This window comes from Pipistrellus hanaki (assembly GCF_964339955.1).
Source record: "Pipistrellus hanaki genome assembly, chromosome: 2".
In the NCBI taxonomy this organism is placed as follows: Eukaryota; Metazoa; Chordata; class Mammalia; order Chiroptera; family Vespertilionidae; genus Pipistrellus; species Pipistrellus hanaki.
In genome coordinates, this window is record NC_140504.1 from 172083350 (window position 1) to 172096860 (window position 13511).

Genomic DNA, 13511 nt, shown 5'->3' on the forward strand with positions numbered 1-13511 from the left:
GAAACATCGCTCTACTAATAAATTGACTGTGTGACACTAAGTCTTAGCTTGTATCTTTGCCATTTGTCAATAGGAATATTACTTGCCCTACCTATAATACAGGCTGTTGTGAGTCTCCAAAATATATCAGATCAGAGAAAATGTTTTTTCAAAAATTATTATTCAAATGTAAGGTGGAAATATTTCCAAAACATACATGCTCTGTAATAACAATATAAAATTCTAGAGGCCTGTACACAAAATTTATACACTGGTAAGGTCTCTAGGCCTGGCTGGCAATCAAGGCTGGACTGTAGGGTGATTGGGGGGGGGGGGGGGGGGGGGGCGCGGAGCCTGCTCACACCGGCCTTGGCTGGCCTGGGGCCTGCGGGCTTGGGGCAGCTCCTGTGTTGAGCATCTGCCCCCTGGTGGTCAGTTCCGCTGGTCATTCTACCCTTTGGTCAATTTGCATAGTAGGCTTTTATTATATAGGACTAGAGGCCCTGTGCACAAAATTCATGCACAGGGGTAAAGGGTGGGCATGGGGGAGGTGTCCCTCAGCCCGGCCTGCACCCTCTCCAATATGGGACCCCTCGAAGGATGTCCTACTGGTGGTTTACAGGGATTGGGCCTAAACCAGCAGTCAGACATCCCTCTTGCAATCCAGGACTGCTGGCTCCTAACCACTCGCCTGCTTGCCTGCCAGATTGCCCTTAACCACTCTGCTTGCTGGCCTGCTTGCCCCCAACTGCCCCCCTGCCAGCCTGATCACTCCCAACTGCCCCCCCCCATGCCAGTATGCTGGCCCCCAACTGCCCCCTCTGCTGACCTGCTCACCTCCACACTTCCTCCCCAATGGCCTGCTTCCTCCCAATTGCTCCCCTGCTGGCCTGTTCATTCACTCCAAACTTCCCCTCCCTCACTATCTTGATCATCGCCAACTGACCCCCACTGATGACCTGCTCACACCCAACTGTCCCCCCTGCTAGTCTGCTCACCCACAACTACCCCCCACACCAGCCTGATCACCCACAACTGCAGCCCCATCCTAGCGTCATCACCCACAACTGCCCTCACCTCTTGGCCTCTAACCGCCTCTACCTCAGCCCCGCCACCATGGCTTTGTCCAGAAGAACGTCTGGAAGGTCTCTTAGAAGGTCTCCCAGTCTGGAAGGTCTCCTAGAAGGTCTCCCAGTCTAATTAGTATATTACCCATTTGTAAGTATATATGGCTTCCCTGATAGGCAAATAGGCCATTTCTGATGATTACTATATATACACATGGTGCAATAATACCATTAATACTTCCTTAAACAAAGTAGACAGGTAAAACCTGTCGTAGACACCCAGATCCATCCTCAGTAGCAAAAACTGATGCCATATATTGTTTATCTCCTGTCATGACAGTCTGCTTTATCTTTGTTCAGAAGAGTAAATCTGCTCCTGACTACAAAATATTTAGCTGTTGAGTCAGTAATAAATTTCCCCAAGTTCTATAGGCCAAGCCACAGAAACTTTTTAGTTAAGTTTAATAATTTAATAAGCACCCATGTAACCACCAGCCAAAATTTAGGATCTAATAACATATTTCTACCACAGTAGACTCACTTCCCAATCCCATCTTTCTGTAAGCAAACATAATTTGAAATTATTAAGTTCTAGAAGTCTTCCCATCAATTCCTCTCACAAATCTGTTTTAACACACAGTAAGACCAGGTCTTAACTTTAGGAAAAAGTTGATTCTAACTTCCAAAATCTTTAATAAGGGCACATCAGTACCATACCCTAGCACAGTGTTTTTCAACCTTTTTTGGGCAAAGGCACACTTGTTTCATGAAAAAAATCACGAGGCACACCACCATTAGAAAATGTTAAAAAATTTAACTCTGTGCCTATATTGACTATATATAAAGTAATTCTCTTGAATAGGAATCAAATAAACACAAAGAAAGTATTTTATAATTACTTTATTATGAAATATTAAGTAAACAAAATAGTGAAAAATTATAAAATTCTTGTCTTGTCTGCGGTTGAAAAACGCTGCCCTAGCAATCAATCAGGAGGACAACTTATTTCCTTGATATCACTAGACAGTACTCTGTCTAGGTAAATTTTAGTCACAGATTTCAGTTTTGTATTCCAGGTGAAATCCTAATTAAAAGTTACTTTACTAGGTAAAGTATTCTTCAAACACAGGATCATATTGCAATAATCAGTCAACTTGTCAATGGAATCCATGACCCTCCCTACATATGATTTGAAGACAATGAAAAAATAGTCAATACTATGATTTCAATGTTTGTATCCCCTACCCAAGTTCATGCATTAAAATTCTAACCCCCAAACATAATATTAGGAGGTAAGGTCTTTGGGAAGGGGTTAGGTTATCAGGGTAGAGCCTTCATGAATGCAATTAGTGTCTTACAAAAAGATGCTCCAGAAGGATCCCTTGTCCCTTTTACCATGTGAAGGCACAGCAAGAAAGTGCCAGCTATGAACCAAAAAGAGGGCGCTACCCAAAATATCACACTGGCACCTTTTCTTTGACTTTCCAGTCTCCAAAACTATGAACAAGAAATTCCTGTTATTTATAAGCTATCCAGTCTGTGGTATTTTGTTCAGCAGCACAAAGGAACTAAGACGGCCAATGTGCTGAATTTCTAGAGACTCTGTCTAAAAACTCCCACTCAGGGGCTTTCCCCATCCCCAAACTGTTAGCATTCAACTTGGAAAAGAGTCTTCTAAGACTGTTCTAACAACAGTTCCACTTCTTGTATCACATAAGTTTGAGTCCATTACAGACTGCTTCACCTGCTGATGATGAGAAATAAGTCAAATGGCACAGTGTAATTAATTTAGGTCTGAATATGCCAAATTAAATCACTTTAGATTTCTGGTAAAATTCTTAGAACAACCAGAGTGGTTTGGAAATTATCAGAAACTAAACCTGTTAATGGTAGCAAACTAAGAGTTCTTATTGAATATGGTCCTAATTATCTTATATTCATAACAAGAGGCCCAGTGCACAGAATTAGTATATAGGGAGGGGGGTGTCCCTCAGCACAGCCTGCATCCTCTCCAATCTGGGACCCCTTGAGGGATGTCTGACTGCCCTCTCACAATCCAGGACTGCTGGCTCCCAACTGCTCACCTGCCTGCCTTCCTGATTGCTGCTCCTAACCACTTCTGGCTGCCAGCCTGATCACCTCCTAACCACTCACCTGCCAACCTGTTTGCCCCTAATTGCCCTCTCCTGCAGGCCTGGTCACCCCTAACTGCCCTCCCCAGCAGACTTGATCGCCCCCAACTGCCTCCCTTGCAGGCCTGGTCCATCCCAACTGCCCTCTCCTCCTGGCCATCTTGTGTTGGCCTTCTTGTGATCACATGGGGGCAGCCATCTTGTGTGTTGGAGTCATGGTCAATTTGCACATTGCTCTTTTATTAGATAGGACTATCCTATGTTTTGTTGTTACAATACATTATGAGTCTCATGTACTGTTTCATGCTTTGTCTCAATTTACTATAGGAAAGTAATAACCACTTTAAAAGACATTGCATTTTCAGGTTATCTATTGATGCCAAAGGTACCTATCTACAAAAGGTTACTTAAAATAAGTACAATGCCACTGTTATAAATATAAATACAACATCTGGTTACATATAACAAACCTATTTCCATATCCCAGCAGATGGCCCATAGTAATGCTTTGCTGATCTGGTTATAACAAATTCTATTAAATCCAAAACCCTGTATAGCAGATGTCTTTTCCAATTTCAGTATAAGTCAATCTCTTTAACCAAAACACTGTGCTTTGGTTCTTGCTATTTGGGCACTAAAACCCAATTATGCCAATTAAGATGGTCAAATTTTTTGACAGTTGTTAAAAAAGATCACTGTGGTGTTTTCCGAGTTTGGAGGCAGAGGAAGTTAAAGAGCACCTCCATCTAGAACTGAAAGGCTGACTGTTCAAAGTGGAAAACAAAAATTCACAGTTAAAGGAAGGCTGAGAGTTTAGTAAAGCAAGTTTTAGCTGTCTCAAGCCAAGGTTTCTGAATAGTAGCTATGTGGAAAGCTAAGTGACTAACAAAGCCGGCAGTGAAGAACACTAAAAATAATGCAATTTCTGAGTTGAGAAGCTATTAGGAGGGACAACAAAAAATGTACCTGAATGCATAAACAACATGTACACTGTAGTATTATGTTCCTATTTAAAAGAAATGTGGATGCAATGTCAACTTAATTTTGTTATTGGCTTCCGCAACTATATTCAAAATCCAATCTTCATATTCCAGTCATGCCTTAATTTGAAATATCACCCTCTATTAATTCACAACACAGTAAACAGTAAATAGCCATTAAGTTCTGAAAACAAACTGCAGTGGTTCAAACTTTGGCACTTTCCAGTCCTAGCTATATTCCCTTAACCACTCTGTGCCTATTTCCTCTCCTGCAGGAAGCCACTCACAGCAGATACTATCATGAGAGTGCACCAAGGAACGCGGAAGGCCGTGTAACATTGTTCATTTTGAGATAGCAGTGGCTTGAAGCAATTTCCTGGCCTAATAGCCTCAAAACAAATGTTTACTGAACCTTACTGATCTCTACTGACCTTAGAGACGGTTTGTCTGCTACCTGTTTGCCATATTGAGGGCAAGATGTGTATCTAAAACTGAATAAAAAGCGGATAAGGCCAGGTTTCAGTGTGACTCTCCAAGAAAGTGGTCTCCACCTGGTCCCCCCACCCCTTAATAATTCATATTTCTTGTCTAGTGCTTTCATTTGTGCATCAGCCCCTTCTTCAGATCCTGAACCCTAGCCATGCCAATCGCAGCACTCTTCTATAAAATTTTAATAAAATCTACCATGGGGGCGAGCTACAAGGGGTCAATGGAGGAAAAAAGGAGACATATGTAACATTTTCAACTATAAAGATTTAATTAAAAATAAATAAATTTTTAAATCTACCTTTTAGAGTTATGATTATATGAGTAATAAATGTAAGGTACTTAGAACATTTTTGGGCCCATAGTAGGGCCTCAAAAAATATTAGCTATTATTATCCCTACACTTATCATCATCACATTAATGTCCACTAGATTGGGGGGGGGGAGGACCAAAATATGTAATGACATCTAAATCACAGAGCAACAAGGACAGAATCTGGTTTTATTAAATCGCATCATTTTAAGTCCTGAAGATTAAACATTAAAACTTACTGACTCACAAGGTAAGGGGACTTTCCAGTCCCTCTAATTCTCTAAGAATTCATATGGGATCCTTATGTTAAAATAGCAGCATACAGTAGTAGAAATAGCAATGGGCATGGACTAAGATGATCTAATTGTTCCATCACTGACAAGTGTGCAATCTTTTTTTATATTTATTGATTTCAGAGAGGAATGGAAAAGGAGACAGAGACAGAAACAGAAACATCAATGATGAGAATCATTCATTGGCTGCCTCCTGCATGCCCCCAACTGGGAATTGAACCGTGACCTCCTGCTTTGCTTCATAGGTCAATGCTCAACCACTGAACCACAAGTGTGCAAACTTGGGCAAGTCACGGAATTTAAACTTCAAATTGTTCATCTTAAAAAATGTTGTCTATCAGGGTTATTGTGAAATCAAATGAGATAATGTATGAAAACAAAACATGTAAACCATAACACTATATATATGCTCAAGGGCCATATCTTACTCATCTTTGTGTCTCTAATACCTAGTAGAATACAGAGCGGAGGTTATGTTCTAAGAGAAAAGCCATGGGAAGAGTAGAATTGGCAGGATGAGGATTAAAATAAAGGTAGGGAAGGGTTGTTTTTTTTTTTAAAAAAAAAAAAAAAGTAAAAAACCCAAATGCCCATTAAGGGATGGATAAATCCGCTGAAACCGGTTTGGCTCAGTGGATAGAGCGTCAGCCTGCGGACTGAAAGGTCCCAGGTTCAATTCCAGTCAGGGGCATGTACCTTGGTTGCGGGCACATCCCCAGTAGGGGGTGTGCAAGAGGCAGCTGGTCGATGTTTCTCTCTCATTGACGTTTCTAGCTCTCTATCTCTCTCCCTTCCTCTCTGAAAAATATCAATAAAATATATATTTAAAAAAAAAAAAAAAAAGATGGATGAATCCTATATAATAAAAGGCTAGTATGCAAATCGACCATGGTGGAACTACTGGTTGCTATGACGCATTCTGGCCACCAAGGGGCAGACACTCAATGTGCTGCCCCCTGGTGATCAATGCACTCCCACAGTGGAAGCACCATGCAGCCAGAAGCCAGGCTCACAGCTGGTGAGTGTAGTGGTGGTGGCAGAAGCCTCCCCTGCCTCCACAGTAACTCTAAGGATGTCCGACTGACAGCTTAGACCCACTCCCCACAGGGAGCCATCAGACATCCCCTGAGGGCTCCTGGACTGCGAGAGGGCAAAGCTGGGCTGAGGAACCCCTGCCCCCTGAGTGCACAAATTTCGTGCACCAGGTCTCTACTAAATAGATAAAAGGTGTGCCAGCCATACACGACTATTACTTACAAACAAAAATGAGATACTGATATAAACTACAAGATGGATAACCTTTGAAACATTATGCTTTGGGGAAAGAAGCTAGACACAAGACTATATATTGTATGACCCATTTATTTGAAATGTCCAGAATAGGCAAAACAATAACGATGGTAAGTACATTAGTGGTTGCCTTTTTTTTTTTTTTTTTTTTTGGGGGGGGGGGTGTGACCTATCAGGTACAAATGTTATTTGGAATAATGAAATATCTAAAGATTTGGATATAACTCAATAAATACATAAACTAAAAACCACTGAATAGTATACTTTAAATGGATCAATTATGTAATATGTGAATATCTCAATAATATAATACTTCTAAAAATTTATGTTTGAGAGAACCATGAAAGTATAAAAATCGCTGACTTTAGAACAAAGTTTTTGTGGGGTTTTTTTTAAAATATATTTTTATTGATTTGAGAAGGGAGAGGGAGAGAGAAACATCAATGAGAGAATCATTCATCAACTGCCTCCTGCACACCCCCTACTGGGGATTGAACCCACCCCATGTGCCCTTGATTAGAATCAAACACAGGACCCTTTATCCACCGAGCCAAACAGGTTAGGGCCGAAAGTTTGACTTTTTAAATGAATAAAAAGGTGAGTTTCCTGATATCCAATTAGCTCTGACATGTGGACAAGAATGAAGACTGAAGGAAACAGGAGAAAATGCTACAAATTACACTAGACCATAATGTCACTACAAATCCTTTTATGGGAAACAAATCTGGCATCTATTCTTATCCTTCCTTTCAAAATTCTCTCTAAGGTTACAAATTACCTCCTGGTCTTAGTCTTACTAGTAGTTCAGTAATCTTTTCATCATGATCATTGTTTCTGAACTTAAAGTACCCCTGATACTGTCAACCACACTAGCGTCCCTATCCTTGGCTTCTGTGGCAGATGTACCTCTTGGCTCTTCTCAGAATGCTTTACCTATTAGCCTATAATGTCTCCCCAAGTTCCAAACCTCAAAGCTCTTTCACCATCAAACTACTGCCCTCCCAACCCTCATTTACTCGAATGTTTTTTATTAGTACCCTTAGGCTTGGTCAGTACACAATCTACACTGCACCTCTATGGGAATGTAATAGATACTTCTACTCTAATCAGTTCTTGATTATCTTCACTAAGCCTGGAAAGCAGTGGTGTGGCTCAACCAAAATAACTAATTCCTATGCTATTTCTATATGACTTTGCAATGTGACATACTTTTTTATTCTGAACAGATGTTTTTCTAATTGTTTTGCTTAGATTAATACTAAACTAAACTGTGCATTTCCAGAGCCAAACCAGTAAGGAGAGAAGGCTATCATGAGTGGCAGGAGAATAGTGTGCTAATGAAAAAACTGAACACAATCAAGTGTTGCCCAGAACCAACCTTAGCTCATTTTCCTGAACAGTGATACTTTCAATTTTCTTCACTATTATCAGCCATCCTCCCAGGACTCTAGGCTCTACTTTAATGTATTATTTGCTCTCTTATCTTTGTCCACATTCAATCATCAATGAGTTCAAATTAATTTTTACTCACACAAATGTCTTCTTATATATTCTATACTTTCTTAGGACAGTTTATTTTTTTCTAACATATTTTATTGGTTTTTACCGAGAGGAAGGGAGAGGAATAGAGAGTTAAAAAACATCAATGAGAGAGAAACATCGATCAGCTGCTTCGTGCACACCCACTACTGGGGATGTGCCTACAACCAAGAACATGCCCTTGACCAGAATCAAACCTGGCTGGGACCCTTCAGTCCGAAGGCCCACATTCTATCCACTGAGCCAAACTGGTTAGGGCAGGACAGTTTAATTTATAATTAAACGTATAAGCTCAATAGTATAAATTATAATTAAATGCATAAGTTCAAAAGCCAGATTGCCTGGGTTCAAATCCTAGTAGGCTCTACTGCTTCCTCTGTTGGAGTTTTCTCCATAGGAATAAGAAGACCTTATTATGAAGATTTAATGAAGTAAATGCATGTAAAGAACTTACAACAATGCCCAGCATACTGTAAGTACTCAATAAATGTTAACTATTATTTTATACCCATAATCACTATCTTACATCAGATCCTTGTCATCTCATTCCTAAAATTCTCCAAGAGCATTCTAGGCAGTCGCCCTTCTCCTACTCCAGAACACTACTCAGCTAAGACAAAAACCTCCCTCAGAAACAATATGCATCGTCTTACTCCCATTCTTTAGAACCCACTACCACACGCCATCAAACCAAACCCTGTATCATTGACACATTCTTCACCAATACAAATCCTAAACTCATTTATTATTCACCAATACACATTCTCCATACCAAACTGCTTGGTATCTTTGTATGTTGCCACTTCTTGGCTGCAAATACCAGTCACTCTCCTAGAAATTTCTGTTTTTCAAATATCAATTATATCTTTGACTTTGGTTGCACTGTTATTCCAAAAGTTTGATGTTACTTGGTAATTATGAATAATGGACTTTATTAGCGTTGTTTCCCCAATAGAAGTTGAAGCGTTTGAAGAGACTACATATTTTATCTCTAGTGTCTCCTTCATACAGGCTACTTCACACACAGTACAAGATTTTGCAGGACACAAATGCTGACTAACTTACTTTAAAAAAAAAAAAAAAAGCCTCATGCCGGGACCGGTTTGGCTCAGTGAATAGAGCGTCCGCCTACGGACTGAAAGGTCCCGGGTTCGAGTCCAGACAAGGGCATGTACCTTGGTTGCGGGCACATCCCCAGTAGGGGGTGTGCAAGAGGCAGCTGATCGATGATTCTCTCGATGATTCTCTCTCATCGATGTTTCTAACTATCCCTCTCTCTTCCACTCTGTGAAAAATCAATAAAATATATATTAAAAATAAAAAATAAAAAAATAAAATAAAAAATGCCTCAGACCGAAACCGGTTTGGCTCAATGGATAGAGCGTCGGCTTGGGGACTGAAAGGACCCGGGTTCGATTCCGGTCAAGGGCATGTACCTTGGTTGCGGGCATATCCCCAGTAGGGGGTGTGCAGGAGGCAGCTGATCTATGACTCTCTCTCATTGATGTTTCTAACTATCTCTCCACCCTTCCTCTCTGTACAAAATCAATAAAATATATTTTTTTAAAAAAATGCCTCAGAATGTATCACAACATTCTCTATTTTCCACTGTCCCACCCATATTTAGCATGATGAAAGCAGATGGAATCTGCATTTAAATATTTTTATTTTACAAAGGAGAATATACCAGATAAAAAGAAAAGAACATATACTCAAAGATAATGCACAATGCAAAAAAAGAATGCTGGCCATTTTGGAATCTAAAAAATGACTTCAAAATATTAAGACTTATTTTATCTGAACTATTGAACCAAAAGGAGTTAAAATAAACATGTCCTGACCCCATCCAAAAAATACTTAATAAAAGCATGACAAAATCCTAGTATCTTCAGCAGCATAAAACCAAGAAGAAGATTCCGAGACACAAAATAAAACTGTAAGTCTCAGGTTTATTTAAAAAAATTAAAAATGCGATCGCATTTCTATATGCCACCCAAACGTAAAAATGGAGAGGAGTTACAACTTTTCTATAAATATCTGCTCAGGCCTGGGTGGAATAAAAGGTTCATTTCACTGCTACTGTGGCCTGTTCCCTATTAAGAGGGCAATCTGTGGTCAGAAAAGCGATAAATACAGAAAGATGGAAACCTTAGCCTGGAAGAGACATTAAGGAAAGAAGCTATTCAAAACCAGTTTCCAAAAACACAGCTCACTGGTACTCAATAACAGCCAGGGGAGACGTTCAATAAAAGAGTTCCCAATAAATAAGTGATTCAGTGCAACTATTTAGCGCTGCCTTGCAAGTGAAGAACTATGCACACAGCTTCCATGACTGACACACACGCTTGTCTCAATGGGAAACAAAGTAGAAGGGGGGAGGGGGGGGTGGAGAGAATTTAAATAAATGTCAGGAAACGACAAAACTGATGACCACTAACTCCATGGCCAGCCCAGCACAGCTCATTCAGGAATCCAACCAGGAACAAGAGACGTAGATTGCACAACACAGAAAAGAAAATCCTTCGCCGACCACACACACACAAAAAGTAGAGCGGCCAAGTGAAAACTATGCACCTCCATGCATTAAGCAGCTGGAGCTTATTCTCTCTCTAGGATTAAGCAGTTAGCAAGAGCAACTAAAAGAGAGGAAAGATGTCAATGAAACTAAGCCCCGTTGTCCCCTGCTGGTCCCAATTTCGAGTACAACTCCCGCTCCTTCCACCTAACTAACAACAGTAGGCCTCGGCAAAGAAAACTGACCCTAACACCTTCCATGCCACCAGGAGGAAATCACAGAGGAAAAACCACCCCGTTAACCTCCCTCCTCACCAGCTGCAAAAATGGAGGGGGGGGGGGGGTAGGGGGCGGTGGAGGGAACACCCTACCACGTGGGCAGGATGCAACACACACAGGACAGCAACACGTCCGCATGGAACTGCTGCTGCCTCCGTCCTAATGCCCGCAGAGGACGCGGCCACAGGATGGGTGGGAACGCAGGCCCCTCGCACGGGCCTCCTCACCCCAAAGGGCAACCCCGAGGCAGGGGGTCCTGCCCGCCTCGCCCCCTGAAAAGCGCCCGCACGCTGGAGGGGAAGAGGCTGCATCGTGCCGGGGTTAGGGAGCTAGCCCAGACCGGAGGCAGGTCCCGGGGAGACGGAGACCTCCCGGTCCCCGGTCTCGGCGCCCCCGGGAACCCCGGGAGGCTCCCCCGAGCCCCGCCTGGGGGAGGGGCGGGAGGCGCGGAGGCGCAGAGCCGCCGCTTCCCGGCTGAGGGGCAGCAGCAGCTGAGAAGCGCCGCGGGGGAGGGAGGGACCCGGCCCTCGCCGACCGCCAAGGCCCCAGCTCCGACTCGGGAGGGGGGGCGCCCCCTGCTCCGCCCGCCGCCCACCCCGCGGCGCGTCCGCGGCGGAGAGAAGGGAGAGGGCGTCTCGCGGAGGGCAGCCCCAGCCTCCGTCCCGAGAGATGCCCCGGCCCCGCCTCCTCGCCCGCCGCCCCGGCTCGGCCGCCTCGGCGCCGGGCACTCACCTCAGGCTGCGCAGGCCGGGACGGCCCGGCCGAGCCCCCGGCCGCTGCGTGCGTCTTCGCCCCCCGGGAAAGGTCCCAACGGCGCCTGGTGCGAGCGGCCGAGGCCCCAAGCAGCGCCCAGAGCGGTGGCGGCAGCGAGAGCAGCCAACATCCGGGGCCGCGCACCCGGAACTACTTCCCGACCCGTTCTTCCCCTCCCTCCCGCCCGCCCCGCCCCCACCCCCGCCTCCGCCTCCCGCGACGTCGCTGCGCCACGGACCCGGCGTCGGCGGCGTCACGGCTCCTCCGCGGCCGTGGTGGCGGCGGTGACGCGCGGGATCCCTCCGCTGGGACAAGTAGTGCCCCGAGACTCCCGGAGCTCTGCCTCTGCACCGCGGGGGTGGGGGAGCGGCCCGCGTCTCGGAGCGACTCCGGGGTGGCCTTGCACCTCGGAGCAGCCATTGGGGAGTGGCGCTCTGTCGTGGAGGTCAGCAAGGACCTGCGGCCTTGGACCCTGCCCAGGGATTCCAAGGGCCCCATGATCTCAGGGAATGGCGCCTCGTGACCCGCCCCCACGCGCCTACCCCCCATTTCGCCACTTCGTCGTGATAAAGACAGGCACCTTAGCCTCTCCGGGAAGCCGGGCCCCTTGTGCCACTTGGCACTCCACGGATTCCAAAGGCACCTTGGAGCTTCAGGACACCCTTCCCTTCCGAACCTAACAAGGCGGGGAGGTTCCAGGCCCATCTGCCCAGGCTTTTCCCACGCCTGGCCTCAGCTTCCTTCCCCCCAAAGCAGGTGGAACTCTGCAGGCCCTTCTGATTCTAACGTAGCCGCCCAGGCTAGGGTCCTTGCTATCCACAGGTGGAGTGTTTAGAAGGACAACAGCGCGGCGACTTGTGAACTTTGGAATTTGCTTATACGTCAGTCTTCATTGATTCTGAAGCTATTGGCACCGGGAATCGGGCCTGTAATTTCACACTTGATTACATTCAGACGTATTTGCTGTTGCTTTATATTCGCGTTAGTCATACTGTTGAACTCCCAGTAGGTGCTCCATATTTGGATACTCAAATTTTGTTAGGTGAATACTATAGGTTGATTGGGTGATAGGAAAAGAAAAGCCCGCGTGAATTAGCCCTGGAAACTTTGACATCGTCTCCTGTAGTTAAAGAGCTGACTAAGCCAATTGCTTCAGCAAACATTGGACACCTGCTATGCACAAGCACTTCTAGGCCCTGGGTATTCAAAGTTCTGCCCTATTCCTTTCTATACAAGACTAGCAAAATTCTGAAGATAAAAATAATCCATTCACTCAGTCATCCAACAAACATTTGCCAATCACTAGTAAAGCACTCCTTTAGTGCTTGGGGTGTGTCAGTGAACAGAAAGAGGTAGGGGAATACCTTTACCTCTTAGAGCTATTATTTAGTATGGAGAGAAGGATAATAAAGATAGCAAGAAAGTTACTTGGTAGTATAGACTGTGTTCAGCGCTATGGAAAAAAAAAAAATAGACCTGTCAGGATAAGGGGTATGAAGAAAACTGGAGAGGGTGTGGATATTTCTTTTAACATCTACCATTTATGTATCAATAATAAATGTACTTGTTCAGCAAATACTTCAGCCCGGACCATGTGTTAGGTGCCAAATTCGGACCATGTGTTAGGTGCCAAATTCAGTTAGGGGAGACCACAGGCCATGTGTTTTCACCGTCTCCTCATTCAGTGCCTTCACCAAGTCCCAGAGATAGAACTCTTATGCTCATCTTTGCAGCTGATGAAATTGAGGCTCAGAAGAGTTGAAATTCTGAGCCAGGATTCAAGCACAATGTCTTCCAAGTCCATCTCTCTTTCCAGCTTCATCTCAGCTGAGATTTCATATTTTGGTTTCATAAATGCCTCACCTTTTTCAAATAAATTCATGCAT

At 44.1% G+C, this 13511-nt stretch overlaps 1 protein-coding gene across 2 annotated transcripts in view; it reads right to left on the reverse strand.

The window, feature by feature from the left end:
- Positions 1-11817, reverse strand: part of FOXJ3 (forkhead box J3) — a 121687-nt gene extending 109870 nt beyond the window's left edge. Inside the window, exon 1 of one of the 2 annotated variants that reach the window (XM_084874567.1) lies at positions 11605-11817. The gene's annotated coding sequence lies outside the window, so the exon portion shown is untranslated. The remainder of the gene's footprint in view (positions 1-11604) is intronic. The other variant, XM_084874566.1, reaches the window with a different exon arrangement.
- Positions 11818-13511: the final 1694 nt, after the last annotated feature.